Genomic DNA, 25,030 nt, shown 5'->3' on the forward strand with positions numbered 1-25,030 from the left:
CACTGCTTCAGAATAACACGGAAAGGAAAGAAGGTTGGATGAAAGAGGACAGTGCTATGAGGTCTGTTGGGAAAGGGAAATATGAAATGACAGATGGGAGGAAGAAATGACAGGTGCATCCCACAAGTCCTTGCGAGTTACCACTAGGAATAAATATGGAAGTTTTATTCCTAGTAGGCAAGTATATAGGCAAGTAAGACTCTCTGTTGCTGAGGCCCCCTCCCCGTTGGGTTTTTCTCCCCCACCCCCAAAGCGATTCCTATTTATAAGATTTACCAGGCCCCCTCATTCCTCAACCGAATGGGCCAGAGGGCAACAGGAGCTGATCTCCTGCCTCCTTTGCAGGGAAGTCTTTGTGTCTGGGGCTTCCTGGTCCCCCCTCTGCAGTTCGAAGCACCGTCTGCTTTCCTCCAAGGCAGGAAGTGGGCCGGGAAAGTCACACCTGATGTGGTGAACAGGATTGGCAAGGGCAGAAATTTTTTATTTTAAAAAATCCTCTCCACAACTGGGTGTTGAACATGCAGACTGGCCTACTTCACAGGGTTGTTCTGGTTGTTTTTTTCACCAAGCCTCACTGATGCTTACAAGCACAGGCTGCATGGGGGTGGGTGGGGGCTCTCATCCTTTCAGTGGAGGGGCAGTCCCTTCTGTCATCAGGTAATTGGCCTCAGGTAAATCTTTAAGGAAGCTAGGAAGGCCCATGTTCAGTGGCAGCTTTCCTTCTTAATTCTGGTTTGGGGGCCGCAATGAGGGCTGCCTCGTCCTGATTTTGAATCACTTTCCACACTGTGAGCATTCAAAATGTTGCTCCCCTGTGTGAGTTCTTTGATGCCACCTTCACTGAATCTCTTTCCACACACTGAAAATTTAAAAGGTTTCTCCCCTGTGTGGGTTCTCTGATGCTGATGAAGATGGTCACTTCGACTGAATCTCTTCCCACATTCTGAGCATTCAAAAGGCTTCTCCCCTGTTTGGGTTCTTCGATGCTGTTGAAGATGGCTACTCTGACGGAATCTCTTTCCACACCCTGAGCATTCAAAAGGTTTTTCCCCTGTGTGGGTTCTCTGATGAAGTTTTAGAGTGCCACTTCGACTGAATCTCTTCCCACATTCTGAGCATTCAAAAGGCTTCTCCCCTGTGTGGGTTCTCTGATGCCGTTGAAGATGGCCACTCCGACTGAATCTCTTCCCACACTCTGAACACTGAAAAGGTTTCTCCCCTGTGTGGGTTCTCTGATGCAGTTTAAGAAGGTCACTCCGACTGAATCTCTTCCCACACTCTGAGCATTCCAAAGTTTTCTTGCCTCTGTGTACTTTTTGGTGCACAAGGAGCTGTGATATGTTTTTGAAGTACTTGACACACTGAGTGGATGTAAATGTCTTAATTATTCTCTGCTCTGGAAGATGTACATTAAACCTTTTTCCTTCTCTCTTCTTGTCGAGACAGCAGCCTTCCTTTCTCTGACATCTGCCTCGATTTCTATTGCTTTCTTTCAAGTCTTGAACTTGATCTGGCAGCTGCTGCTCATATTCCTCACATTCCTCATTTCTCTGATCATCCTCTGCTGGAATAAAGAGAAAGATCCCTTTAACACTTTGGAGGGCAGGTAAGGTCCAAAGGATGTATCAAACTGCAGGCGGAAAAGATGGATGGCTCTTCAGCTTCCCTGATCTTAACCACCTTCCACGTTTCCCCAGAATGTCTAGTACTGGGGTGGCCAAACTTGCTTAATGTAAGTGCTACATCGAATAAATGTCAGCTCTTTGCGAGCTGGAAGACAGGAAGGAAGGAAGGAAGGAAGGAAGGAAGGAAGGAAGGAAGGAAGGAAGGAAGGAAGGAAGGAAGGAAGGAAGGAAGGAAGGAAGGAAGGAAGGAAGGAAGGAAGGAAGGAAGGAAGGAAGGAAGGAGGGAGGGAGGGAGGGTTGGAAATAAAGCAACTTTAAATGCTTTCTCCAAGCTGCTGGCTAGCTTACCTTGGAGAAGTGATGTAAAGAGACAAATGCCTTCTCCAAGCTGACCAATCGGGCAGTGGGGACTTGGAGAGCCACAGAATATGTATGAAAGTGCCACATCTGGCTCCCGAGCCGCAGTTTGGCCACTCCTGGTCTAGTATTTAAGGATATCGCATCCCCTCAAGAGCCACGGCTGAGCTTGTAATGCCAATTCACACCCCACCCCCAAACTCCAGGCTCATCTCAGCTGCCAGCCAACACCAACCTGTCAGCAGAGGGCTCTTCTGTCGGATTCTGTGCAGCAATCCCTCAGACCACCTCTTTGATCTGATTCAAATAAGGTTTATGTAAATGTTGAGCACTGAGCTCTTCTAGACAGGCCATGCCCCTTCACATCTTAGTTCCCAGAAGGCCTCCCTGTCAGGCGCTGTTCAATTACTATATGATATAATGTCTTAAAGTATTATTGATAAGTATAACTAACTAACCAATGCATATATTCTAAACCTACTAATAAGATATCCCCTCTAACAGCAGACAAAGTTCCCTTCCTCTCCCTCCTTGTTCTTTTGCACTACAAAGAATTGCAAGTACGCTTTGAAGTAGAAAGTTCCCTTGTACTAGTTTCCCTTTAGCAAGACCATGCCTGGGGGAAAGTAAACCACAAACGGATGAAGATAAAGAACCTGTGTGAATTCTATCACCTTGGTGTAGCATTATTATGGGAACACAACAGAAAGAGAAACGCTTTGATGTACTAGTTTCAAATATGCTTAGCTGTAACTATTCGTTATCAGTCTCAACTTCTCTCTTGGCTGGAAGCTTTGGATTTATCAATAAATGCAACTTTGTTTCAAATAATCAAGGCTTCATTATTTTGGGGGTCCAATGAACTATCGCCTGACACTCCCTCTCTCCTTACCCAGCAGTTGTACCAAACCAAGCATTGCTCAGAAGTGAATAACCCCCCCCATGGCTATTCCTTGCCTGTTTCCTTGACATATCCGTGAAGGACACTCACTCTCAGCCAGTTCATGTTCTTGGGATCCCCTGGAGAAACTCGCCAGCCTTTCTTCAGATGCGATGCTGTCTTTCTCCACCAAAGACTCTCTTATACTTCCGTCTTCTTTTAGGGGAGGAGGGGGAGAGAGAGAAATCATTCTTCAATGGGGAAAGAAAGAAATTCAAAAGTACAAATTCTTCTGGAAGGATGAACCATAGTAGAGATCATAGCCCACAATCCCAACAACTATAAGGGGGGCACATCTGTGAGGCAAGGCACCCTAGTTCCCCTCAAGGCTTAACGTGATTATTAAGTGGCCTGCTCCATGATTTGACTCTCCCTGCAGTTCACATCCTTATCTTTTTCAAGGCAGAGTGGGGACTGTGGTAATTGAGAACCTGTGTCCCATTGTGTTACCAAGAGGGAAGGGGGATGGGGAGGGTGCTGACAACCTCTGGAAAGTTCCACCAGGGAGGACCCTTGATTGGGTGATTTGGACCACCTGACTCTAGAGAGGCAGAAAGTAAAATAGCAGTATAAACTAGAGGGATGCCAGGCAAACTTTATGCTTGTGCCGTGCTGGTGTGCTTTGATATTTTCTGGCTTCATTGTGATTTTTTTTGTAGAATAATTTAGGCCAGGGGTGTCTAACTCATTTGTTATGAGGGCCGGATCTGACATAAATGAGACCTTGTTGGGTTGAGCAATGTCGGGCTGGGCCGTGTGTGTACCTATTTAAGATTAGGTAGCTTCCTTCCCCAGGGGGCCGGAAGGGGGGGGGGGAGTCTCAGCCAATAGAAGGAAGAGAGGTTTGGCTCAGTAGCTCTGCTGTGCAACTGAGAAACCCCGGCAAAGCAAGCTCTCCCCCCTTCCTCTCCAAGGGAGGGGCCTCAACCAAAGGAGAAAATAGAGACTTTGCTCTGTAGCTCCTGTTCGATTGAGCAAGCCTTGCAAAGCAAGCTGTGATGCAGAAGGAAGCTAGAGAGAGGGAGATGGAAGCAGATGAGAACCAATTGCTTGGGGGCATGATAGGGTCCCTCCGGGGGCCTGATTTGGCCCCAGGCTGCATGATTCACACCCCTAATTTGGGCTATAGTTGGAACACTTATGCTGGGAGCCTGAATGATGTGGAAGCACCAAGTAATCCTGCTAAACTCTGCAACCACAACTCCTGACCCTGCTTTCTTTGTGTGACCTTGGACTGGCTTTGGATTTTAACTTCAGCTTTGGGACTCTCTGGCTTGTGTAGGACCCTTGGACCTCTGGGCTACATTCTCTGGTTTACCCCTTCAGGTAATGACCCTTGGGCTCGTGCACTTTTTGGTTCATGGACTTCTAAGACTAAACTCTGGAATCTGTGTGAGCACTTGAACATGTCTTGTTTGCCGGCTTGTGCCTGCTACATGACCTGCTGTGGAAACAATAACTCTTCCTGCTAGACTCTGCCACCACAACTCCTGAGTCTGCATTCTTTGTGTGACCTTGGACTGCCTATGGATTTTATCTTCAGTTTTGTGACTCTCTGGCTTGTGGATGACCCTTTGGCTTGTGCATCTTGGCTTGTGGACTTCTGAGTCTGGACTCTGGAATTTGTGTGAGCACCTGAACATGTCTGCCTTGCCTGCCTGTGCCTGCTACACCTGCCTGTGCCTGCTACAGTCTCTCATCCCCACCTTTGCCTCTGGCCAGGACACCTCCTCTGGCTCGGGTGATGGCCACAACACTGGTCTCAGCTGCCCCTCGGCAAGTACCTGGAGAGGTCTCAAAATGATGCATTGCTGTTCAATGGTTTGATTCATGCATCATCCCATGTGGAGCAATTCACACCTTTGGCACTTGTGGGAGATCCTCCTTACCCAGAGAGATGACGCTCCAATAGTTCTCCTGCATGACTTCCCTGTAGAGGGTTTTCTGGCCCAGATCCAGCAGGTCCCATTCTGCTGGGGTGAAACAGACAGACACCTCCTCAAAGGAAAAGGGGCACTGGAAGAAAAAGCAGATTCCCTCATCAGGGATGATGCCAGGCAGAGACTGCAACCTGGAAGGGAGCAGTCTGGGATGGAACAGGATGTATGTCTTGGCACAGGTCGAGGGAGTGGTATTCAGAGCCTCTCCCACCTGAACCACTCTCGAAACTGCAGGAGCAAAAGACCCCCTGAGAAAGGAGGGGGGAACCCAGGCTGACCCCTGCTCATTTCCTCTACCTGGACTGGAGGTGAAGCAGCTGTTTCCACACCTCTGGAATGACTCAACAGCATCTCTCCACTGCCTGTTAGGAAGGAGGAAGGGAGTTTGTTGTGACTTCCTCTTCCAGTTGCTTGTTTGTATCTCGCTTCACACACTCCCTTCCCAGGAGTTTGAAACCTTGCCCTGTGTACACTCCACACATCCCTTTACTAAATTCTGGCAGAGGCAGAAGAGAAGCTCCCATGAGCCTCAGGGGGTGATAAATGCTGCCAACATATTTGAGACTTCTGTGAGACGTGAAAAAGTTCCCTGTGAACTCTGCAGTTCCAAAGGTCACAGAGTCCCTGCCAGATGTGACAAAACATCCAGGGATTCCATTTTCCTGCCAGCTGGGCTCTTCAGTCTGGACTGGGGGCGGAAATGATGTCACATGATATGTCACCCTCGCATTCAGCCCAAAATCCAAACTCATTTGAGCGCTTTTGGAGAATCTAGAGTAGCATCCGTGCCAAGCTTCACCCCAAGGCCCTCCCCCAAATCTCCTGGGGTTTGAGGCGACAGCCGATCATCCCTCCTGCAGCACCCGATTTCCCACAGCAGCCCGCCAGGTGTCCCTATAAGAAGGCACAGAAGCTGAATTTTCCCATGGTTATTCGCCCTCTACAAACTGGTTTTCAGTGCTCTGCTGCCCCAGAAGGCAGAGGCTCCCTGAATTCCCCAGGTTGAATAGCTCTGCCCAGGTTTGTCTAACTTTAGTTTTCTTTTTTGAGCCCCCCTGAGTTCCTCTTATGGAAGGAAGGTGAGGCATGAATGTTCTAATTAATGGGAGAAATTGCCCTCTATTAATTGTCTAATCCTCTTTGACAAGATTCACGGTGAATGGACATTCAGTGCTCTCTGTTATGTGCAGAAGTACTGAATTCTTTTCCAGACCTGAACTCTCCACCCATAACATTCATGGGGTGCCCCAATTGTAAACAGGCAAAAGGAGTCCTTACCCCAAGAGAGGGCATCTTGGGCACCCTCCTGGGCCTGCGCCCTCTGCCCTTCCTCCAAGGAACCTCGTTCTGCCTCGGGGAATGGAGCGTCTCTCTCCATGGATGGTCCCCACATCTGAAAGAGCAGCGAGTGAGAAGGGGAAGAGAGGGAACGGAGAAGAGACCAAGCAACGGATCCTGCCCCACTCCCAGACTCTGCACTCTTCCATCAGCAGACCCAGTTGTCTGGAAGGAGAAGAAATTTTCTAGCAGAGGAGGCTGCTGAAGGAGGCTGTTAAATCTCCCATTTGAATAATTAACACTTGGACAAATATCTCTCAGGGAAACTTTAGAATTAGCTCCAATATCCTTGCTTGAATTGGACACAGCTGGAGGAAACCCCCTCACCTGCTCTGCCTGCCTCTTCTCCTTGGCCTGACTCAGGAGGAAGCCTTCGGCCAAGGCCACCGCCTGGGAACTGGTCTCCGGCCCACATTCCCTGACCCAGCGCTGCATTTCCTGGGGCAGGAGGGCTAGGAACCTCTCCAGGATCACCAGGTCCACCATCTGCTTCTTGGAGTTCCTCTCTGGCTTCAGCCAGTGGGTGCAGAGTCGATGGAGCCGGCTGCAAACCTCTCGGGGCCCATCAGCCTCACGGTACTGGAACTGCCGGAAGTGTTGGCCATGCACCTCTGAGATCTCCGTGATTTGAGAAGGTGTCCCTGGCATGGGGCTTTCCCAGCCTTCACCACCACTCCCAGCTTGGGTGGGAGGGGGGCCTTTGCTTGCTGTCTTGCCAGCTGCAGCTCCTTCTGGGTCCTGCTCTTCCATCTCCCTCCCCTTCTCTTGGGTCACCTCCGACCAGATAGAGATGCCTTTAGTCACTTGACTGTAAAGAGATACAGAGACAGTCACATGCCACAAGGGAAGCGAATGAGAATTGCCCTACTGGACCAGAACTAAAGTGCTTCTTGTGGTTTGTAGACCCAGTTTAACATAATTTTGTTATATGACATACCAAGCTGTGTTGGATATGCCTGCTTTGTACTTTGGAAAAGTTAACTGTCTCTGTTTGGGTCTTTAAGGATGTTACAAGCCTAGACTCTCATTCCATGGGTTCAGTCTGTCCAAGGGGCTGATTCTTAAGTTAAATGGGAGCCCCAAAAGGACCCGTGAGTCATTGTCTATATCTCTTCAATAGACCTGATGTATTAGGCAAAAGTACCTGTTTCAAAAGCTAGGGGGAGTCCATAACATTTAAAGGGACAGCACGCCTTATAAATGCCTTCCCTCCACAGCAAATAATAACGAATAGGGGCACTTTCTTTTGGGGCTCACAGAATTGAACCCCCCCATTGAATCTTTTTGAAACTTGGAGGGTATTTTGAGGAGGGGCATCCAATGCTGTGCTGCAAATTTGGCGCCTCTACCTTAAAAAACAAACAAACAGCCCCCCATTTACCCGTGGATTAATTTCTATTGTACCCTGGCCAATGGGAATTGGTTTCCACGCGGGAGGAGGGGGGAAGAGGGCACCAGCGACCCTCTCTGGAAGAAGCAGCTGCAGTCCCCCCCACCCGCCTCTCTCTCTCCTTCCCTCCAGGCGGGGGGCGGCTGGGGGGGGGGTTGTAGGCGGGAGGAGGCCCCCTCCGGTCTAGACGTCTCCCCCCCCCCCCCAGCCTGCTTCCTCCTGCCCCCAACTCCGCTCCCCCTGGAGCGCTCCGGGGCGAGCTTTCCCTGCAGCAGCAGGCTGGGGGGGGGAGGGAAGGGGGTCTCCGTAGCCGGCCCCCTCCTTCTCCCGTGTCCCAAAGGCGGGGCCCCTCCCTGGCCGCCTCCCCGCTTTCCTCTGCTCCGTCCCCGCCGGCCAGTGCAGGCGCAGCTCTCCCCGTCGGGGCGCTGCTGGGGAAGGCGGAGCGGGGCCGGGGCTGCCTTCGACGGGCGCTTCTCCTCCTTCTGCTGCTCCCCCGACGCCCCGTTAAGGCTGCAGCGCCTCTTTCTGGCTTCCCCCTCCCGGAGCAGCAGCAGCAGCAGCAGCGGGGCTTGCCCGTCTAAGGGGCGTCCTTCCCCTCGGGGGCCCGCGCGTGGCAAGGGAGAGGCGCCCCCTCCCCACCCCCCCCCGGGGTTCCCGCAGAGACCTCGGCCCGGGCTGCGGCCCTTCGCGGCTCCTTCCCGGCGGGGCTCCCTCCCCGCTGCTTCGGGCGGCTTGCAAAGCCCTGAAGCCGGTGCGCTACCTTCGGGGGGCGGGGAGAGCTCAGCCTTGCAGCCCGCGGGCCTCGGAGCCTCCTGGCAGGCGACGGTCTGGGAGGGGCCGCCTCGCACCGCCGACAGAGGAAGGGAGGAGGGTGAATCCGCAGCTCTGCACTCCGGGACGCCCCCTCGAGCAACACACGCGCGCCTAGAATCGCAGGCAGGAAGCCTGCAAAGTGTTTCCCCAGGCATTCTTCTGGGAATTCCGGAAGCCCCCTGCACTTCCTGTGCATCCCCGCCTGTGGAGCTGCCTGGCACCAAATCAGAGGGTCCCCCTCCCCCTCCCGTCCATCCAGGGCAGTATTGTCCACTCAGATTGGCAGGGCCTTCCCAGGACCTCACGAGTCTTTCCCATCACTTCCTCCCCCCAGTCTGGACAGGAGACCTTCTGCATGCCAAGCGGATGCTCTGTCACTGAGCCACAGCCCCGGCTCCCCTAATCCCAGCTTTCCTTTCAGCCTACAGACGGTGCTAGTCCTCAGTGCTCCCAGTCAGCCGCCCAGCCTTGGGCCCCATCACAGCCAGTGTTGTCTGCTCAGACCGGCAGCAGCTCTCCAGGGTCTCAGTCCGGGGTCTTTCTCATCACCCACTGCCTGGTCTGTTTAACTGGAGGTGCCAGGATTGAACCAGGCATGCTCTGCTACCACTGAGCCATGAGCCTCTGGGCTGTGGAAAGAGGAAGGGGCGCTCTGCCGCATGCTGAAGGACCCTTCATCTCTCAAGAGCACCCATCGTTCTGACTGGCAGTCACTCTCCTGCATATACCCGACCTTTTAAACTAGGGCTCTTCTGCAGGCAAATCAGAGTCTCTGTTGCTGAGCTCCCCCCACGCACACTGCCCCCTCTGCGTTTCTCTCCCCCACCCCCAAAGTAATTCCTATATATGAGATTTACAAGGCTGCTCCCTTACTCGACCGAATGGGCCAGAGGGCAACAGGAGCTGACCTGCGTCCTTCGCAGGGAAGTCTTTGTGGCTTCTATGCATGTGAGTGTTCACAGGGGTGTTCTGGTCTCCCCACTGCAGTTCGAAGCACCATCTCCTTTCCTCCAAGGCAGGAAGTGGGCTGGGAAAGTCACAGCTGATGTGCTGAACAGGATGGGCAGGGGTGGAAATCTTTTATTTTAAAAAAATCTTTTCCATAGGTGGGTGTTGAACATATAGACTGGCCTACTTCACAGGGTTGTTCTGGTTTTTGTTTTTAACAAGTCTCCTAGCGGGGCACTGATGCGTACAAGCACAGGCTGCCCGGGGTGGGGGTGGGGTGTCTCTTTACCCTTACAGTGGAGTGGGAGTCCCTTCTGTCATCATGTAATTGGACTCAGTTAATTCACGGGTGGTCAAAACTTTCAGGAAGTTAGAAAGGCCTATGTTTCAGTGGCAGCTGTCCTTCTTAATTCTGGTTTGGGGGCAGCCAAGAGGGCTCTCTGGTCCCATTACAGCAGTCCAAGATTGGACTACTGTAATGCCCTCTACTTGGGGCTACCTTTGTGCCGGACCCGGAGGTTGCAGCTAGTGCAGAACGTGGCAGCCAGGCTGTTGGGACTCCCGAGATGGGAGCACATACAGCTGGGGCTGCGTGGACTGCACTGGCTGCCAATTACATACCGGGTCCAGTACAAAGTGTTGGTCATTACCTTTAAAGCCTTGTATGGCCGAGGACCGTCTCTCCCCATATGAACCCCAGAGGGCACTGAGGTCAGCTGGGAAAAATAAAATGACTATCCCTGGGCCGAAAGAGATCAAGCTTCAGAATACCCGAGCACGGGCCTTTTCAATCGCGGCCCCTGCCCTATGGAATCAGCTTCCTGAGGAGGTGCGGGCCCTGCGGAACCTTGATCAGTTCCGCAGGGCCTGCAAGACTACCCTCTTTAAACGAGCATATATCGACTGCTGAATTGTTGTTAATTAAGGACCCCCAACACAGTCCTGTCTAAGGACCTATGTCATCCTGGAACTATTCAAACTGGCAGAAACTAGCGTCAGAACGCCACCATTGCTGCCAGATCAATTCAAATTATATGAATTTTAAATACATTAACTGGTTTTTAAATGATGTTTATAGTTTTTATCGTTAAATTTAAAGTTTTTATATTTATTACTGTATATGTATGAGATGTTGTTAGCCGCCCTGAGCCTGCCTAGGCGGGGAGGGCGGGATACAAATAAAATTTTACTTACTTACTTACTATTTTGTAAGCAAACCGGGAATAACACAGGTGAGGCTGAACAATCACAAACAAAACACTGTGTACTGCTATAAAATCACAACACACTAAACACTTCAAATACTGCAATATTTTATTTCACTCCAGGGCTGGATCTAGGGGAGGGGGGCAGAGGGGGGGGGCTTGCCCCGGGTGCCAACAGGGGGGAGGGCGCCAAATTGGGTATGGAGCCCATTGTATTCTATGGGACCATAAGATAGAATGGCCCATAAGGGGGTGTCATTTTTTAATTTGCTCCCCCCCTCAAAAATCATGTAGATCCGTTCCTGTTTCACTCCAAATCAAAGCTGAATCCATGTGCACTGAATACACACAAACGGGATGATTTTAGTCCCTCTCCAGGCCACACAAATTCTGACCTGTAAATTCTCACCATTCTGCCACGATGCACAACATCCAGCCGGAGTGGTCCTTCAGCGCTTCTGCCAGTTTGCAGATATCACTGAATTCAAGGTGATTCACCATTGTCAAAATCATGCGCTCCCAGTGTTTCAGCAGCTTGTCTGTCAGTCCCACCTGGAGTTTGGCAACCCTGACTGTACGGAGGGATGGCATGGGCAAACTGTCCCTCATTGTCTGCTCCCTTTCCCCACCTCTCCAGCTTCATCTGAGCAGGGCCTCCTCTAGGGGCCACCCTGCCAATGGGCAAAATCAGCCACTGGCCACACATGAGCCTTCTCTGTTGTGGCCCCCGCCTTCTGGTACAGCCTCCCCCGAGCCCTGCCGCCATAAGCCTCAAGGGGGCTCATTTTGCGGCATCTCCCGGCGGGAGGGTGGCACCCGCACGGGACACATATCAAATGAAAGAGGGGGCGCAGGGCTATCAGAAACAGGGAGACCACCCCACTGGGGAGATCCACACCACGAAAGTGATGAAGGTGGCGCAGATAGAGCCAACAGAGCAAACAGGACAAAATAAATAGGCTGCATTATGCAGCACAGTTGAGAAAGTGCCTTATCCCATATACTGATGAAGTATATACAGGATTTCAGAACAAAATTGTTTCCGGCGGTGATATTTGGGGGATTTTTGGGGATGTCACAGGAAGTGCTGTGAAGTCACTTCCTGTTTCCGGCAGTGGCATTTGGGGGAAATGATGTCATTTGGGGGAAAATGATGTCACAGGAAGTGATGTCACTTCCCATTTCCGGCAGGTGACGCGGGGAAATGATGTCACAGGAAGTGATGTCACTTCCTGTTTCTTGTGGTGGCATGCTGTCACTGGAGGCGACGTCACCGGAAGTGACGTCACTTCCTGTTTCCGGCGGCGCGCGATTCGCGCGCGCACACCCCTACCTCCCCCCCCCCAATGTGTCCCTGGCTGGCCTTCAGACATTATGGTCACCCTAGGCAGGCAGCCCGGCAGCTGTCTTCCCCTTGCATTCTGGGAACTGCCTTCCACATTCTTGGAAGTGCCTTGCACCAAATCAGACCCCCACCCCATCCCCATCTCCATCCAGGAGTCCTTCACATCACTTCTTCCCCTGGTCTTTGAATTGGAGGTTGGACAGGAGACCTTCTGCACGCCAAACGGATGCTCTGCCCCTGAGCCACAGCCCCCGCTCCCTGAATCCCAGCTTTCCTTTCAGCCTACAGACGGTGCTAGTCCTCAATGCTCTCAGGCAGCCGCCCAGCCCTGGGGCCCATCACAGCCAGTGTTGTCTGCTCAGACCGGCAGCAGCTCTGCAGGGTCTCAGGCCGAGGTCTTTCGCATCACCCACTGCTAGGTCTGTTTAACTGGAGATCCCAGGGATTGGACCAGGCATGCTCTGCTACCACTGAGCCATGAGCCTCTGGGCCGTGGAAGGAGGAAGGGGCACTCTGCCTCATGCTGAAGGACCATTCATCTCTCAAGTGCCCATCGTTGTGACTGGCAGCTGCTCTCTTGCATGTTCCTGACCTTTTAAACTGGCGACTGGACTGGGGCTCTTCTGCGGGCAAATCAGAGTCTCTGTTGCTGAGCCCCCCCCCCCCGTGGGTTTTCCCCCCCACTCCCAAAGTGATTCCTGTCTATAAGACTGACAAGGCCACCTCATTACTTGACCGAATGGGCCAGAGGGCAACAGGAGCTGATCTCCTGCGTCCTTCGCAGGGAAGTCTTTGTGTCTGGGGCTTCCTGGTCTCCCAACTGCCATTTGGAGCACCGTCTCCTTTCCTCGAAGGCCGGAAGTGGACTGGAAAAGTCACAGGTGATGTGCTGAACAGGATTGGCAAAGGCAGATTTTTATTTTAAAAATTCCTCTCCATGAGTGGGTTTTGGAACATGCAGACTGGCCTACTTCACAGGGGTGTTCTGGTTGTCTTTTTCACCAAGCCTCCCAGTGGGGCACTGATGCTTACAAGCACAGGCTGCATTTGAGGGGGGGGGGGCTCTCTTTACCCTTACAGTGGAGAGCCCCAAATAGCCCTCTTCACCTTCCCAAGCACCCTGCCCCATACCCCAGGAAGGGCACTAACAGGTGACCCATCAAGCTTTTTAGGCAAATTCAAGCTTCTCTTAAACAAGGAGGGAAGAAACCAACAGAGAGAGGAGGGAAAACAACCGCTCGGGAGGAGCCATTTTAGCAGACTGAGCAGGGAGTCATTATTTCCATGGCAACCCTGGACAGGCCTCCTCCCCGGGCACTGCTTCGCTTCCTGCAGCCCAGGCTCCCAGGAGGCAACGGGCTTCCCTGGCTTGGGGGGACAACATGCCTTGAACCAGCCTGCATGCAAGTCAACCAGGTAGGGTTGCCAACTCTGGGTTAGGGGATTGCTGGAGATTTCAGGGGTGGAGTTTGAGGAGGACAGGGGTTTTTTGGAGGGAGGAAGTGTTCAATACTGGGTTCCGTGGGGAAGAACGAGGGCTCCCAGAGTAGTGACCAGCAGCTTTTACTCAGTCATTCAGCATAACTATATCCAAGTAAAACTGGCTTGCAAGCCCCAGGCCGTGGCCTGATTACATACAGTGAGACCCCACCCTGCTCCCACCCACAGGAAGCCCCCTCTAGGTGGCCCCAGGCAGCCTGGCCAACCCTGGTTCTCACGGATGGAGAAGCTCACAAAGTCCCTAATGCTTCAGGCAAGGACATAAGACCACCTCAAAGTTCTGGGATGGATGGAGGCTCACCCGCTGAAACTTCATCCCCCGCTCACAGTTACTGGCTTTCCTCCCTGGTTTTGGTGTTTTGTGTATTCATACATTTTTACTGAATTTTTACAAAATTATCTTATGTGTATACATCACCTTGAATGTAATTTTAATGCTTTAACGGTTTGATGTTTACCTCCTTGGAGATATTACCGGGGTGGAAAGATGGCTAAGGGTTGCCATTGCTGAGAATTCTTTTTTGTTTTGAAATAAACAATTTTTATTAGTAACATATGGTAGTAAAACTATATCTACAACTTATAAAAACTTAAAGAAAAAGAAAAAACTTTCTACCCCATATCTTACTTTTCCCCCACCCCTCCCCCCGTTACTTGACCCCCGCCAGTGTTATTTACTTAAAGGAAACAAATATTAAAGGTACCCTTAAATGTTAAAAAAACACAAAAGTTATATTCTTATTTTAAAAACCTTAATCATTATCAAAGATTGTCCAATGTCCTTTTTTTTTTCACTCTTTTTCTACGTATCTTCTGAACTTCTTCCACTCCAACTTAAAAAGTTCCAAATCATAGTCTCTTAATTTTCTTGTTAGTTTGTCCATTTCAGTCCATGACATAACTTTTGTATTCCAATCCCATTTCTCTGGTATTTTTTCTTGCTTCCACAGCTGCGCATACAATGTCCTAGCAGCTGAGAGCAAGTACCATATTAAAGTTCTGTCTTCTTTGGGAAATTTTTCCATTTGTAATCCCAGCAGAAAAGTCTCTGCCACTTTATTGAATTTATATCCCAAAATCTTAGAAATCTCTTGCTGAATCATTTGCCAAAACATTTTAGCCCTTTCACAAGTCCACCACATATGGTAGAAAGAACCTTCGTGCTTTTTACATTTCCAACACCTATCTGGCATCTTGTTGTTCATCTTTGCTAATTTTTTTGGAGTCATATACCATCTATACATCATCTTAAAACAGTTTTCTTTAATACTTTGACATGTTGCAAGTTTCATAGAATTCTTCCACAAATATTCCCTAGATTCCATCTTTATTTCTTTATTTACATTAATTGCCCATTTTATCATTTGAGATTTCACTACTTCATCTTCTGTAGACCATTGTAAGAGTAATTTGTATGCTTTTGAAATTAATTTCTCATTATCTCCAAGCAGAACTCTTTCCATTTCTGTTTGCTCTTTCCTTATTCCTTCAATTTTGATATCATTCTCCACCAAAATTTTTATTTGTTGCATTTGAAACCAATCATATTTGTAACTCAGTTCTTCTGCAGTTTTCAGTTCTATTTTTCCACTTTGTGTTTTTAGTAGCTGATTGTATGATAGCCATTTTTCTTTGGCTGTTTTAGCCGTTATCTTTATCACTTCAGCTGGAACTATCCACAAAGGTCTCCTCTCATCACCATATTTCTTATACTTTATCCATACATTTAGTAGATTACTTCTTATATAATGGTGAGAGAAAAGGCCATCCATCTTTTTTCCGTAATATAAGTATGCATGCCAGCCAAATTTTTTTCCATGGCCTTCCAACACTAAAAGTTTTTTATTTAACGTTATCCATTCTTTCATCCATACTAGACAAACTGCTTCATGATACAATTTCAAATCTGGTAATTGGAATCCACCTCTCTCTTTTGCATCTGTCAAGGTTTTCATTTTAATCCTTGGTTTCTTCCCAGCCCACACAAATTCTGAAATTTTCCTTCGCCATTTATCGAACTGTTTAGCATCTTTCACAATGGGAATAGTTTGAAACAGATACATTATCCTTGGTAGAATATTCATTTTTATTGCAGCTATTCTGCCCAGCAATGACAAATTGAGCTTGTTCCATTTTAGCACATCTTCCTCTATTCTACGCCATAACTTCTCATAATTATTCTTAAACAAATCAATATTTTTCATTGTTATCTCTACCCCTAGGTACTTTACCTTAGAAGTAACTTCACAGCCCGTTAGTCTTTGTAATTCTTGTTGTCTATTTATCTGCATATTCTTGCACAAAATTTTAGATTTTTCTTTATTTATATAAAGTCCCGCCAACTCCCCAAACTCTTGTATTTTCATTAATAACAAAGGTGTAACTTGTATGGGGTTTTCATTTATAAAGATTATGTCATCAGCAAATGCTCTGTACTTGTAGGTATATCCTTTTATTTGTAATCCTTCTAGATCTTTTTCTTCTTGAATCTGCATCAGTAAAATTTCAAGAGTCATTATGAACAACAATGGTGAAAGCAAGCAACCTTGTCTAGTACCTTTGCTGATTTTCATTTTGTCTGTAAGATCTGCATTAACACACAACCTTGCCCTTTGTTCAGAATATATTGCTTTTATCATTCTTATAAAGCTTTCTCCAAGCTCCATCTTATCCATTACTGCAAACATAAAGTCCCAGTTTAAATTGTCAAATGCTTTCTCTGCATCCGCAAAGAATAATGCTACTTCTTTTTCTGGATGTCTTTCATAATATTCTACAATATTTACAACAGTTCTAATATTGTCTCTTATTTGTCTTTTGGGAAGAAAACCAGCTTAATCTTCCTTTCCCCGACTTCCGGGGAAAGGAAAATGCCGAGCTGAGCTGCCTCTCATAACGGGAGCAGGCTGGAACTTTTGTTCGGGGTAGTAGAAGGCAAATTAATGCCTACTGCCTACCTTTCTCAGTGAGAGAAAGGTCCAAGACTTGCACGGAAAATTTGAAAAGAGATTTACCTTGGCTGAAAGGAAGCCCTGGAGAGGGTCTTCTTTGAGGCTTTGAGGGGTCTCGTGGAGTCTGCATAGTCAACGTCTGCAAAAGTTCTCAGAGTCATTGATTTGATATAAGCTCGTCAGGATCCTAACCTTCTTGGACATTTCTAAACAATTAAAGCTTTGAAAGACCAGTGGAAACTTGGATAATTGGAAGAAAAGGTACAGAAGTTTTCTTTTCATTCCGGAGCTATTTATAGCTTAAAGGGACAAAATTAAAAGGTGGGAAAAAGAAAAATAGAAAGCTCGCAAGAAGAAGAAGGAAGGGGTGAAGTCTGGATTGTTTAAATATAAAGGACAGTGCTAAAAACTGCTAAAAAGTGAAAAGGAATTCATTGTTTAGTCTGTCTGTGGTTTTGAAATAAAAGCAACTGCGTCACATTGGAACAGACCTGCAGCACTTCTGAGCAAGACAGGAAGTACGTCAAGTATCGTGAGATCTTCATGAGAGTTGATGGTGACAGAGGCAGGAAGCAGTAAAGAAAAAAGCCTACTCTATACCATAGAGAAACATCGGCAGCCATTGCTGGGAGGCTAAATCCAAAACATCGTTCTTAAAAGAATCTGGGACATTAAAAATTGTCAGAATCAATTGGAAAAAGGGTAAGAAGACAAGAACTATTGGCTACATTATTTGTGGGCTCCTAGGGTGATTTTAAAAGAATTTTTTTTAAAAAAAAAGGAGGAGTAAAAAAACACAGCCATTTTGGAAATTTTAGAGACTTCTTTGAGAAATATCTTGACTTTGGGGGCTCAGAAACCAGCAAAATTGGGCTTGCTGGAAAGGGCAAGTCCTACTCTATTGAACCTGTCAGATTGCAAATTGGTGAGGTCAAAAATTTCATCATTTTTTAAAGCTGTAAAAAAAATTTAAAATGTATATCTTGGCCTAGGAAGCTCAGAGGAAGATAGAATAAAGTTTAACTAAAAGAGTAAATTCAGATCTTTTGAATTTGGTAGTTAAACTTGTAATTTGTGAGACCAAATTTTTTGGTATTTTTATTATTTTTTATTGTTTCTATCCCTTTGTTTTTTGCCTAAATGTCTGAACCCAAGCAGACCCGACAAAGGGCTCTTTCATTAGAGAAATTGCAGGACCAATTGGATGCCATGGAAGCCAGAATAATGAAAGGAGTTAGGAGAATGATAGATGAATCAAAGGAAGAAATTATCACAGAGATTAAAAAAGAAGTGGATGATCTAAAAAAAAAACTAAGGAAACAGCTAAGAAAGTGCAGGGGGTGGAAGAGAAAGTAAAAGTACATGATACCATCTTGTTGAAAATTCAAGAAAAAGCGACAATCCACGACTGTAAATTAATGGAAACTCAGATATGTCTGAAAGGAGTACCTGAAGCAGAGAATGGTGATTTGAAAGGATATATAATAAAAATAATTCCAGAATTTTTAGAAGAAGACCCTGATGAGACCAAAAACATGTATGATCACATGTACAGAGTTAATTCACTTTTTGCCAAGAAAAACAATTTACCAAGAGATGTTGTTATAAGATATATGACAAAGGAAATCGTGGGAAGGATCATGAACAAAAACTATAAAAAGTCACTGATAGTGGGAGGCAGTAAAGTGAGAATCATGAAGGAGCTGCCAAGACAAGTGATAAACGACAGGAGGACATACAAAAAGTTGACAGAACATATGAACATATGAAGCTGCCTTATACTGAATCAGACACTTGGTCCATCAAAGTCAGTATTGTCTTCTCAGACTGGCAGCGGCTCTCCAGGGTCTCAAGCTGAGGTTTTTCACACCTATTTGCCTGGACCCTTTTTTGGAGATGCCAGGGATTGAACCTGGGCCCTTCTGCTTCCCAAGCAGATGCTCTACCACTGAGCCACCTTCCCTCCCTGAAAACAGAAAAACTGAAAGACAATGGCACGAGGTCAGATGGATAATACCCGAAGGTTTGAGCTTTGAACTTCAGGGGAAGAGAGTTAAAATTACAAATGCTCAGGAGTTGAGTAGATTTTTTTGAAGAAAATAAAGAATTTGCACCATGATGGATTACAAATTATTGTCTTGGAACGTTAATGGACTAAATTCACCACAAAAAAGAAGGGCAACATTTCATTGGCTCAAGAAGCAAAATTGTAATATAATTTGTTTGCAAAAAGTACACATTAAACAAAAGGATTATAAATTTTTATGGAACAAACAATTGGGAACGGAATTTTTTTCATTAGCTGAACAGAAGAAAAGGGGAGTAGTTTTCTATATTAAACAAGAATTGGAGCCAAAGTTAGTATTTAAAGATAAAGATGGAAGATTTGTAGCAGTTGAGATAATATTAAGTGGGAAAAAAACGTTATTGGGACTATATGCGCCTAATGGTGCAAAGGATGCTTTTTTAAAAGACATTACACAACAGTTGGATGAGTTGACTTATGATCAAATACTCTTAATGGGAGATCTTAATGGAACAGTCGAGAACTCATTGGATAGATCTGGAGGGGGAAAAAATGATGGGAAAGAAGGGAAACTGCCGAAGTCTTTCTTCGAATTAGTCAAACAAGAAAATTTAGAAGATATATGGAGGAAGTTTAATCCTGAAGTGCGGGACTATACTTTTTTTTCTGCAAGACATAAGACTTTTTCCAGAATTGACATGCTGTGGGGAACTAGAGACTTAGGTCTCATAACAAGGAAGATAGAGATTTTACCTAAAATTGGGGCTGATCATAACCCAATAATGTGGATTACAAAATTGTCTAAAAAATTGAGGAGATGGAGACTGAATGAAGATTTGCTACAGAGCAAAGAAATAGTGACATTTCTAGAAAAAGAAACTAAGGACTTTTTCCAAGTGAATGATAAAGAAGATATTGATTTTCAGATGGTCTGGGATGCTTATAAAGCAGTAATGAGAGGGTTGTTGATTACTCTGAACAACAAAGACAAAAGGAAAAAAGAAAAACAATTATTGGACATTCAAAATGAAATAAAGAAAAAAGAAGGGGAGCTGAGAAAAAGACCAGGGAAAAGAAAATTCTAAGGGAAATTTCAATATTACAAACTCAATTGAGACATTTGTTAAACAAAGAAGTGGAATGGAATCTGAAAAGGCTTCAGCAGAAATCATTTGAAGGGGCAAATAAGACGGGAAAGTATTTGGCGTGGCAATTGAAGAAAAAGAGAGAAAACAAAATAATTAGTAGAATTGTGATAGATGGAAGAGAAGTAGTTACTCAAGAGGGAATAAAAAGAGAATTTTTAAGTACTATGCCAAGCTGTTTAAAGGTGTTGAAGTAAAGAGAGAGAAGGTAGATGAATATCTACAAAAATTAAAAATTGAGCCCCTAACGGAAAATATGAGAAAAGTCTTGAACGACCCAATTGAAAAAATAGAAATTGAAGCAGCAATCAACGCGATGAAAAATGAGAAAGCTCCCGGGCCAGATGGATATACAGCTAAATGTTTTAAAACTTTTAAGGATGAATTAATACCAAAATTGCAGAAGTTGATGAATGTAATAAGAACAAAAGGGAATGTACCAAATACATGGAAAGAAGCCGTTATTTCCTTGATACCTAAAGAAGATAGAGATGTCACAAATGTGAAAAACTACAGACCAATTTCACTTTTGAATAACGACTACAAAATATTTACAAGAATTCTGGCAGAACGACTTAAACAATATTTGATAAATTTTATAAAGGAAGACCATTGCTAAGAATTCTGAAGCCTTGCTCTCATTGCAAATTGCATAATGGCATTGTAAAGCTTGTAGAACAGTGAAACAGGGCATCAAGTGCAACCCTGTCACGTTCCATATATGCCTTGCTGCACTGAACTACTTCAACATCTACTGAGAAGAATTGGAGCTCGGGGCTCTGTTTAAGAACCAACCTTTGCCATAGCCTGGACTTTTCATTTGAAAATTTGGCATTAATTTGTCAGCTATGAGACTTTGACTTTGGTCAGTGTTCTATTTTTGTGATCGATTTCACCTTATTTTGAAATTTTGTTCTATATTTATAAAGCACATACGTTTTGTATTATTATCAAAGCTGGTTTTTCGAGGAGGTATATTTGCCTTTTTCCTGCATCACCTGGAGGTTGGCAGCGCTGACTATATGAAAGGGGAGCCTTGTGTAAGCTGTCCCTTTTGTACCTCATTGTCTGCTCCCTTTTCTCACCTCTCCAGGGTCATCTGAGTAGGACCTCCACTAGGTGCCACCTGCCAATGGGCAAAATCAACAACTCACCACACACATGCCTTCTCTGTTGTGGCCCCGCCTTCTGCAATGGCCTGCCTGAGGAAGATGGGAAGGCTCCCACTCACCTGGCTTTCTGCAAATTATGCACATCTGGATCATTTCCCACCCTCCTTGTTCATCATGTGGAACCCCTTGCAGAGCTGCCCAGTCTGAGGCAGCTTTTCCACCCAGCGCCCCCAACACTCTTTCCCCATCCAGGCACTCCCCCCCAATCCGGCTTCTCAAGGCCCCGTCCTCCAGCTCTCCTGCAAGCAAAGTCAGATCCCACAAGGAGGACGTTGAGGACTTCAGTGTTTCTCCCCTCCTTGCTGTATCCTCTCTAGGAACTGCACATTGTCTTGTCTGCTTCTTAACCTTTTACTAGCTACCGGGCACAGAAGCAAATAAAAGAACCATTTCCATGACTATTTGTTTTCAAATGAAGGAAGAGATTCAAGGTGCCTTTTAAGCATCAACCTGGCCCAGAAAATCTGCTCTCTGGTTCCAGAGGTATACAATTTTGTTGTGGTTGTTCAGACACCTTGTCAGCCAAAAGAAAGCTAGGTAGAAAATCAAAGGGAGTGAAAAATTAGCCCAGAGAAGTCAGGGACTGTTCAAGCAATGCTTTTTAAAAAATTAAATCTAATCCAATACAAAGGGAGCATAGGGAAGAAAAGTCATAAAAACATAAATCTAAATACAAAGATCCAGTTTATACAATTCGATGCATAAACAATTTACAAAAACAGTACATAATATGCTAGGTATTAAGAACTGAGAAATAGCCTATAATTCATTCTATTCGGCAAAAAGAAATTTCCCCGAAGAACTCCAAATCTGGGGCCCAAAGTAAATCCTAATCTATAGCCAAATCAGGATCATTATTGAAGTTGGACCATGAGGTGTCCCTTTAACACCATGTGGGATAGTGGGATGTATATGGGGGGGGGGGGGCTTAAAACATGCGGCTTAAAACATTGCTAAAGCTCCTGCCATAGTCGGAGCATTTCTAACATTTCTTCCTGGCTTAGGGTAAAATTTCTGTGTATAGTCACACTTTCTAGAAGAGCTCTTTTAATGGGCTAAGGCATTACATGGTTTCTCCTTGTGTGATTCTTTCATGCTGTCAAAGATGGCCATGTCAACTGAATCACTTTCCACACTCTGAGCATTCAAAAAGGCTTTTTCCCTGTGTGGGTCCTTTGATGTTCTTGAAGAGTGCCACTCTGACTGAATCTCTTTCCACACTGTGGACATTCAAAAGGTTTTTCTCCTGTGTGGGTTCTCTGATGCCATCGAAGAGTGCCACTGTGACTGAATCTCTTTCCACACTGTGAGCCTTCAAAAGGTTTTTCTCCTGTGTGGGTTCTCTGATGCTGTCAAAGAGTGCCACCTTCACTGAATCTCTTCCCACACGCTGAGCATTCAAAAGGTTTCTACCCTGTGTGGGTTCTCTGATGCAGTTGAAGATGGCCACTCCGACTGAATCTCTTCCCACACTCTGGGCATTCAAAAGGTTTCTCCCCTGTGTGGGTTCTCTGATGCTTTCGAAGATCACCACTGTGACTGAATCTCTTTCCACACTCTGAGCATTCAAAAGGTTTCTCCCCTGTGTGGGTCCTTTGATGTTTTTGAAGAGAGCAACTGTGACTGAATCTCTTTCCACACTGTGAGCATTCAAAAGGTTTCTCCCCTGTGTGGGTCCTTTGATGTTTTTGAAGAGTGCCACTGTGACTGAACCTCTTCCCACAGTGTGAGCATTCAAAAGGTTTCTCCCCTGTGTGGGTTCTCTGATGCAGATGAAGATGGCTACTCTGACTGAATCTCTTTCCACACTCTGAGCATTCAAAAGGTTTCTCCCCTGTGTGGGTTCTTTTATGCAGCTGAAGATAAGCCCTCTGACTGAATTTCCTTCCACAGTCTGAACATTCAAAATATTTCTCCCCTGTGTGGGTTCTTTGATGCCGTCGAAGACTGCCACCTTCAGTGAATCTCTTCCCACACTCTGAGCATTCAAAAGGTTTCTCCCCTGTGTGGGTTCTCTGATGCAGTTGAAGATGGCCACTCCGACTGAATCTCTTCCCACACTCTGAGCATTCAAAAGGTTTCTGCCCTGTGTGGGTTCTCTGATGCTGTTGAAGGTGGCCACTCTGACTGAATCTCTTTCCACACTCTGAGCATTCAAAAGGTTTCTCCCCTGTGTGGGTCCTTTGATGTTTTTGAAGAGCGCCACTCTGACTGAATCTCTTTCCACACTGTGAGCATTCAAAAGGTTTCTCCCCTGTGTGGGTCCTTTGATGTTGTTGAAGAGCGCCACTCTGCCTGAATCTCTTTCCACACTGTGAGCATTCAAAAGGTTTCTCCCCTGTGTGGGTCCTTCGATGTTGTTGAAGCGTGCCACTGTGACTGAATATCTGTCCACACTGTGGGCATTCAAAAGCTTTCTCCCCTGTGTGGGTCCTTTGATGTTGTTGAAGAGTGCCACTGTGACTGAATCTCTTTCCACATGGTGAGCATGCAAAAGGTTTCTCCCCTGTGTGGGTTCTCTGATGCCGTTGAAGATTTACACTGTGACTGAATTTCTTCCCACACTGTGAGCATTCAAAAGGTTTCTCTCCTGTGTGGGTTCTCTGATGCCATCGAAGATTGCGACCGTGACTGAATCTCTTTCGACACTGTGAGCATTCAAAAGGTTTCACCCCTGAGTGGGTTCTTTGATGCTGTTGAAGAGTACCCCTCCGACTGAATCTCCTTCCACACTCTGAACATTCAAAAGGTTTTTCCCCTGTGTGGGTTCTCTGATGCAGTTGAAGACTGCCACTCTGACTGAATCTCTTCCCACACTGTGAGCATTCAAAAGGTTTCTCCCCTGTGTGGGTTCTCTGATGCCATTGAAGAGTGCTACTCCGACTGAATCTCTTTCCACACTGTGAGCATTCAAAAGGTTTCTCTCCTGTGTGGGTTCTCTGATGCCATCGAAGATTGCCACTCCGACTGAATCTCTTTCCACACTGTGAGCATTCAAAAGGTTTCTCCCCTGTGTGGGTTCTCTGATGCAGTTGAAACTGGCCACTCCAACTGAATCTCTTTCCACACTGTGAGCATTCAAAAGGTTTCTCCCCTGTGTGAGTCCTTTGATGTTGTTGAAGAGTGCCACTGTGACTGAATTTCTTCCCACACTGTGAGCATTCAAAAGGTTTTTCCCCTGTGTGGGTTCTTTGATGCTGTTGAAGAGCGCCACTACGACTGAATCTCTTTCCACACTCTGAGCATTCAAAAGGTTTTTCTCCTGTGTGCATTTGTTGATGTTTCTTGCCTCTGTGTACGCTTTGGTGCACAAGGAGCTGTGATTTATTTTTGAAGTACTTCCTATACTGAATGGATGCACATGCCTTAATTATTCTCTGCTTTGGAAAATGTACATGAATCCTTTTTCCTTCTCTCTTTTCAACCATACAGCTGCCTTCCTTTCTCTTAGGTCTGCGTCGATTTCTCTTGTTTTCTTTCAACTCTTGAACCTGATCTGGCAAGTGCTGGAGAAGTTCTTCACCCTCCTCATTTATCTGGTAATCCTCTGCTGGAATAAAGAGAGAGATTCCTTTAGCACCTGGGAGGGCAGGTAAGGTCCAAAACATCTCTGTGACTGCAGATGGAAAGGACTGATGGCTCTTCAGCTTCCTCCAGTTTCCCTGATCTTAACCTCCTCCCACCAGAATGTCTAGTATTTAAGGATACCTCATCCCCTCAAGAGCTTGCAATCTGAGCTTGCAATGCCAATCCCCCTCCACCCCCAACACACTCTAGACTCATCTCAGCTGTGTCATGCAATACCTGCCTGTCAGCAGAGGGCTCTTCAGTCAGATTCTGTGCAGCAATCCCTCAGTCCACCTCTTTGATGTAATTCAAATAAAGTTTATTTAAATGATGAGCATGTTCACAGCAAATGATGAGCATGTTCACAGTTTTGCTAAAACTGACCTTTTCCAGACAGGCCATAACCTTCCAAATCTCAGTTCCATGAAGGCCTCCCTTCCTCCTTATCCAGCAGGCTGTATGATTGTACCAAGCCAAATGTTGCTCAGAAGTGAATTTAAAAAACTCATTGCTATTCCTTACCTATTCCCTTGACATAACCATGAAGGATACTCACTCTCAGCTAACTCATTTGGGAAGGAAATATGTTTTTGGAATCCCCTTGAGAAACTCTCCAGCTTTTCTTCAGATGTAATACCACTGCCTTTCTCCACAAAAGTCTCTCTTATCCTTTCTTCTTAGGGGGGGGGGGGGGGGAGAGAGAGAGAGAGAGAGATCATTCTTATATGAGGGATGAAAGAAATTCAAGAATAAAAATTCTTCTGGAAG

At 46.3% G+C, this 25,030-nt stretch overlaps 1 pseudogene; it reads right to left on the bottom strand.

Moving 5' to 3' along the window:
• Window positions 1-875: 875 nt before the first annotated feature.
• Window positions 876-23,970, bottom strand: LOC132574422 (zinc finger protein 14-like; annotated as a pseudogene).
• Window positions 23,971-25,030: the final 1,060 nt, after the last annotated feature.

Source organism: Heteronotia binoei, chromosome 6 (assembly GCF_032191835.1).
Source record: "Heteronotia binoei isolate CCM8104 ecotype False Entrance Well chromosome 6, APGP_CSIRO_Hbin_v1, whole genome shotgun sequence".
NCBI lineage: Eukaryota > Metazoa > Chordata > Lepidosauria > Squamata > Gekkonidae > Heteronotia > Heteronotia binoei.